We start from the raw sequence: 7,518 nt of genomic DNA, 5'->3' as shown, positions 1-7,518 counted from the left end.
ACCATGCACAACCGGATATAGCCTTAGACACTATTCCAACAGTCTCCCACTTGGATAAGTCTAGTAACTATACAAGTACAATTCGGTTTGCAATCGTAGCTCTCAAAGACGCTGTCAACTCTGATCTAATCAATCTTTTCCTTTAGATAAGGGATCGTACAGTCCTCTGTTAGATATCATGCTGACAATCCTATGGAATGGTTAGTCATGCATTTAAATTTCTCGATCTCCGATTTATTCGACATAGAACTTAATCGAACACATCAATTTAGTTCTGACCGGGCCCGCCACATAAGTCAAATCAAATCATCGAGTGGCCAAGATATCTCTTCTACCCTCTTAGGATAAAATTTACAGACAAACAACAATACACAACAATGCGTTTTATAACATCAAGTTACTGATGCGTTTTCGCATTATCAATGCACAATCAATTAATAAATAATAAACCATATATCTAGGTTTTAAGACTATATGATATTATCGTCTTGCGATCACCTTTTATATCGTATTCCATAAGGTGATTCCAGCAAGCGCGGGTTTATTCCGATGCTCAAAACCAGTTCATAAGCACTCATGAACGTTGCAGCAACCCTTGCTATGTCTAACACCATTTAGACATTCTACACACCAATTCATGACAATCTTCATTCATATCTACTCCCAACATATGAACGATTGTGGACCATTTGAATAATTCGATTATTCCTAATAAACTCAATTATTCTGGAAGTCAAAACATGCAAAGTGAAACAATAGTTAAACAACTAACATGTGACAGTAACTTTACTCATAAATAAAACTCCTTTATTTAATCATCAAATGTTAATTACATTTATCTATTATACGTTTCTAATACTATCTAATCTATACTAATATCATCCTTCAGCCCAATACTCCTAGCATGCTGCAAGTGCTTAACCCTACTCAGTCCCTTCGTAAGCGGATCTGCTGGGTTATCTTCTGATGATATCCTCTTCACTACGAGTTGTCCTTCTTCTACACGACGTCTAATGAAGTGATATTTTCTGTCGATATGTCGAGATCTACCATGATCCCTCGGTTCCTTGGTCAAGGCAACCGCACCTTCGTTATCACAGAAAATCTCCATGGGCTCCTTTATGGCCGGTACAACTCCAAGATCACCAATGAAGTTCTTTAGCCATATTGCCTCCTTCGACGCTTCGCTCGCTGCGATGTACTCTGATTCGCACGTTGAATCAGCTACTGTTTCTTGCTTGGAACTCTTCCAAGTCACTGCTCCTCCATTTAGGGTAAAGATGTAACAGCCCGGAATTTCAGGTATTTCTTTAAATTATTTTTGGGGCACATTTAGGAGGGGACTCGGCGAGTTGGTGCATGACTCGCCGAGTAGGACCATGGTCTTGGTCACAGATACACGACTGGACTCGACGAGTCCAATAGGGACTCGGCGAGTCGACGCTGTTCAGCTGAAACCCTAGCCATTTTGATTCTGAATCGTATATAATGCCTTTAGGGCCGTCATGTCTCGTCTTTTGGCCGATTGAAGATACCTTAGGAGTCTGTGGGCATCTGGAGCAAAGGGTGAGGGCTAGTGGAAGCTTGAAGAGGTTGTAGACAAGGAGAGGCAAGGTGGTGATCAAAGGAGGTTCAAGGGGTCGAGTTCTGAAGGTTGGGGACACAGGGAACACGTTTCCAGGTAATCTTCGGATCATATTTGTAGTTTTTACGTTGTATGCGAATTTAGGGTTTAGGAAACCCATTTAAGGAATTGATAGATTATAGTGTTGTTACAAGTGTTTAAACCCCTGTAATAGTATATGTGAAAGTCCAGGAAGCCCCATATCTATATACTACGGAATCATGCGAGATACAGGAGGCAGCGAATTGACTGCATGGCGAGGACTCGCCGAGTCTAATGATCAGACTCGGCGAGTAGCTTGAAGATTCACTAGGACTCGCCAAGTTGTTCTTCAGACTCGGCGAGTAGCTTGAAGATCTACTGGAACTCGTCGAGTCGTTCTTTAGACTCGGCGAGTGGAGTCGGGGTGTCTAGACTCGCCGAGTTGCCCTTTGCACTCGACGAGTCCGGTCAAGTTGACCGTTGACCTGTGTGTAATTTAGTAGGGTCAGTTGTCTTGTTTGATAAGATCATTAATAAAGGTATGTGGTATTATAGGGAACCTGCAGATTAGCGGATCGAGTGCGAGTAGCTCGAAGGGTTTATAGCTTGCATACTACGAGGTGAGTCTTCTCACTATACTTCACCCGTAAGGGTTTGACTGTGTGACCGGAAGGTTGTATGTGTTATATTTATGCTATGTCTAGGGAGGTAGATGCTTTGTATGTGATGTATGCTTATATGTGATGTATGTTTATACGGGCCGGAAGGCGTGACTTATGTGATAGAAAGAACGGTATGATGTATGACTTATGTGTTATGTGTGATATGCTATATGTGTTATGTTTATACTGTTATGGGCCGGAAGGCAAAATACTATGGGCCGGAAGGCAATGTAATACGGGCCGGAAGGCGATATGTTATGGGCCGGAAGGCGAATATGTTACGGGCCGGAAGGCAATGTTATGTGGACCGAAAGGTCCGGGCCGGAAGGCGTATGTGGGTAAGTCGTATACTGGGGAACTCACTAAGCATTTATGCTTACTAGTTGTGTTTATGTTTTCAGGTACTAACGATGACCGTGGGAAGGCGCCGGTGTGACACGTACACACTGCCATCGATGAAGATCTTGAGGATTTATTATTTATACGTTTGCAATAAACTTGGAATAAACTCTTTTGTCAAATAATGATGTTTTATTTTAAATGAAAAATTTATTTGAAAATTTGAGTTGTTACAAATGATGGAAGCACCATGTCGATCGCCAAGTCTTCGCCGAAGTCAACATTTAACTTGCGAAGGCGGTCGACATACCTTTGCATCTTTTGCAGGTGCACGGTAAGAGATTCTCCATGACCCATCTTAGCGGAGATCATGTTAGTGAAAATCTCGTAACGCTCTTGTCTCGCGTTTTGGTGGTACCTCTCCAACAAGTCTTGATGCATCTCGTATGGATACATGTCCTCGTAGGACTTTTGGAATTCGGAGTTCATGGTGGCGATCATGATGCAATGTACTTTCGTTGCATCTCGCTCATGAGTTTCAAAGGCGGTGATTTCGGCGGGAGTAGCAACTTCGGGATTGATTTTCTCGAGCTTCTCATCGAGGATATACTCTTTATCCTCATAGCGAGCAATGGTGCGAATGTATCTTATCCATTCGCTAAAGTTCGTTCCATCGAAGGTGACCTTTTGGCAAAGGCTCATCAACGTGAAAGAACTAGCAGCAGCGTTGTTTGCGTTTGACATCTATAGAAAGGACAAAGATTGATTAGAACAAGAATCCCTAATTATCACCCAATAAGAAAAATTAGGGCTAGGATCCAACAATAACATTTACATACTAGAAAAGGGATGCCGTAATCTAATATGCAAATAAATTGAAGGTAAGTGAATGACGATTCACTAATTCTCCATTACAAAACTTAAACTATTAGTCCTAATGTTTTTGAGAATTCCTAGGTTCGGATGAGATTCATTGAACTATTCAATGGCATGTTTAAATCTCGATATGCCCCTCTTGTTTGTGACTGGGATGCCGAGGATCACAAAGCGGGTGTGAATTACCATGCAAATTCACATGGTGCCTTCATTGTAACGATCACCTATTCGATGTGCCGGTAAACCACACACGCTTCATCGAACTATGATAAACAATGAATCACCCTTTGCCACCTTCGCTTAGAACCAATTAGTGTGCCGGTAAACCACACACGCTCCACTAACTTCTTAGCAAGGTGCAAAGTGTAATTTCATGGGATTGCATCAATTCACTTTTCCTAAAGTAACTAAGATTGGGAAATTTTTAAAACGTGTAGTTACTTTGTGTTTCTTATTATACTTTTAATGAGAGGATGAGGTTGCCCTATCCTACCCGTTCGGCTAACGACCCTCCACCAATCAAGCAAGCGGTGGGTGTGAGTGTACACCCATTAAGCGCCATTTTATAGGCCGCAACCATATACCCACCTTATAGATCGGCTTCGTGAATGAGGCTTACTAGCGGTAAGACTAGCATTTAGTTATACATATATATATTATTCTAGTAATATCATATAAGTATAGGGTTGTATTTTAAAACCTTTTAAAATCTAGGGTTTGAAATTTAAGTTGTCTAAATTAAAACTTTTAATGACAAATATAAATTTCAAAACTTTAGGGTAGGTTTTAAACATTTAAAACATGGAGGATCAAATAACAAATAATTCCAATTAACAATTAATATCCTAATTATCTTTATTTGATTTATCTAAGATTTCTTTCAAGATAATTATCAAAATAATTATTATCATATAAGGAAATTAAATATTTTATTAGATGATAAATATCTTTAATTAGATCAAGATAATAGTCATATTTAACAAAAAATCGGATTTAGATTGATCTAATATGATTAAGGTAAGTTCCATAAGATAATTATGAAAAAATCCCGAATCTGGCCATTCCTGACGCCTGGACTCGTCGAGTGCACAAGGGGACTCGCCGAGTCAGGCCTACTCGCCGAGTCCACCTTGGAACTCGCCGAGTCAGTGACTCATAAACCCAAAAATCGAATTTTGCAGGTTTGTTTCAGTTAATCAAGCAACAATTTAAAGAAAACCAAGCTAGGCTTTGATACCACTGATGGGTTTTAGCCATAAGAACTTTCCTATGTGCGCATGCAAAACCCTATTGCTCGGATCTAGGCTTTCTAATTAAACATGCTTTGAATCCAAGACTTCTAATAGCTAATTAGGTTAAATAACAATGATGAAACAGATCTAGAATCATACCTTTGAGTTCCTTGTTGATCTTGTTTGTCTTGGAGCTTCTAGAGTCACAAATGTCACTCCTCTAATGGCTTACAAATACCAATAGCAAACAAGATGATTTAGGAGAGAGGAGAGGGGAGGAATTCGGCCAGAGGTTCCTTGCTTTAGGTTGTGTCATGAATTTCCTCACCCCTAGGGTCTATTTATACTTGTAGACTGCTTAAGGGTTACAACCTAAACCCTAATTGGATAATCTTCTCTTAAGGCTATCCAAATCCATTCCATATATAACCCTATGGACGATTTTGGCTTATCCAAGCCCTAGAAATCATCCATTCTATCTAGGATAAGGATTTATAGTCTAAAGTGTAACTATCAAACAATTGACAGTTTATACCCTCTTATTTAATTAATCTCTTTAAGTCACCAAATTAATACCAATTAATTTATGACTTATATTAATCAAATAGCCATATATTATTCCTTATAATATTTACTCTCTCTTAACAAATCATCCTTCAAGTTGCTATGGTGAAGGCAACCCAAAAGGACCATGCACAACCGGATATAGTTATAGCCTTAGACACTATTCGAACAGTCTCCCACTTGGATAAGTCTAGTAACTATACAAGTACAATTCGGTTTGCAATCGTAGCTCTCAAAGACGCTGTCAACTCTGATCTAATCAATCTTGTCCTTTAGATAAGGGATCGTACAGTCCTCTGTTAGATATCATGCTGACAATCCTATGGAATGGTTAGTTAAGCATTTAAATTTCTCGATCTCCGATTTATTTGACATAGAACTTAATCAAACACATCAATTCAGTTCTGACCGGGCCCGACACATAAGTCAAATCAAATCATCGAGTGGCCAAGATATCTCTTCTACCCTCTTAGGATAAAATTTACAGGTAAACGTCGACTTATATGCATTTACTTATTCATTAACCAACAATACACAACAATGCGTTTTATAACATCAAGTTACTGATGCGTTTTTGCATTATCAATGCACAATCAATTAACAAATAATAAGCCATATATCTAGGTTTTAAGACTATATGATATTATCGTCTTGCGATCATCTTTTATATCGTATTCCATAAGGTGATTCCAGCAAGCGCGGGTTTATTCCAATGCTCAAAACCAGTTCATAAGCACTCATGAACGTTGCAGCAACCCTTGTTATGTCTAACACCATTTAGACATTCTACACACCAATTCATGACAATCTTCATTCATATCTACTCCCAACATATGAACGATTGTGGACCATTTGAATAATTCGATTATTCCTAATAAACTCAATTATTCTGGAAGTCAAAACATGCAAAGTGAAACAATAGTTAAACAATTAACATGTGACAGTAACTTTACTCATAAATAAAACTCCTTTATTTAATCATCAAATGTTAATTACATTTATCTATTATACGTTTCTAATACTATCTAATCTATACTAATATCATCCTTCAGCCCAATACTCCTAGCATGCTGCAAGTGCTTAACCCTACTCAGTCCCTTCGTAAGCGGATCTGCTGGGTTATCTTCTGATGATATCCTCTTCACCACGAGTTGTCCTTCTTCTACACGATGTCTAATGAAGTGATATTTTCTGTCGATATGTCGAGATCTACCATGATCCCTCGGTTCCTTGGTCAAGGCAACCGCACCTTCGTTATCACAGAAAATCTCCATGGGCTCCTTTATGGCCGGTACAACTCCAAGATCACCAATGAAGTTCTTTAGCCATATTTCCTCCTTCGACGCTTCGCTCGCTGCGATGTACTCTGATTCACACGTTGAATCAGCTACGGTCTCTTGCTTGGAACTCTTCCATGTCACTGCTCCTCCATTTAGGGTAAAGACCCAGCCCGACTGCGAATGGTAGTTGTCCCTGTCGGTCTGAAAGCTGGCATCACTATACCCTCGCACCTTCAAGTCATCACTCCCTCCAAGGACTAAGAACCATTCTTTCGTCCTCCGAAGGTACTTAAGGATATTCTTCACCGCAATCCAATGTGCTTTGCCAGGGTTCCCTTGATATCTGCTAACCATGCTCAAAGCGAAGGCTACATCAGGGCGAGTACAAGTCATAGCGTACATGATTGAGCCAACTGCGGAAGCGTATGGTACTCGGCTCATTTCTGCTATCTCAGCTTCGGTACTCGGACTTTGAGTCTTACTCAACTTGGCATTTCCTTGTATCGGTAATTCTCCCTTCTTTAAGTTTTCCATACTAAAACGTTTTAGTACCTTCTCTAAGTAAGTATTCTGACTAAGTCCAATTAGTCTCTTACTTCTTTCTCTTACTATCCTTATTCCCAAAACGTAAGAAGCCTCTCCGAGGTCCTTTATAGCGAAACACTTCCCAAGCCAGGACTTAACCTCCTGCAGAGTCGGGATGTCGTTTCCTATGAGTAATATATCATCGACATATAGAACGAGAAAGCTTACTATACTCCCACTGGCTTTGACATATACACAAGATTCATCTTCGCTTCGTACAAATCCAAACTCTTTGACTTTCTCATCGAAGCAAAGATTCCATCTGCGAGATGCTTACTTAAGTCCATAAATGGACTTCTCAAGCTTACACACTCTATTCGGATGCTTCGGATCCACAAACCCCTCTGGCTGAGCCATGTAAACATCCTCAGCCA

This window comes from Lactuca saligna, chromosome 7 (assembly GCF_052625555.1).
Source record: "Lactuca saligna cultivar CGN05327 chromosome 7, ASM5262555v1, whole genome shotgun sequence".
In the NCBI taxonomy this organism is placed as follows: domain Eukaryota; kingdom Viridiplantae; phylum Streptophyta; class Magnoliopsida; order Asterales; family Asteraceae; genus Lactuca; species Lactuca saligna.
The sequence above is the reverse complement of the archived record's forward strand: the minus strand, read 5'-3'. Positions refer to the sequence as shown.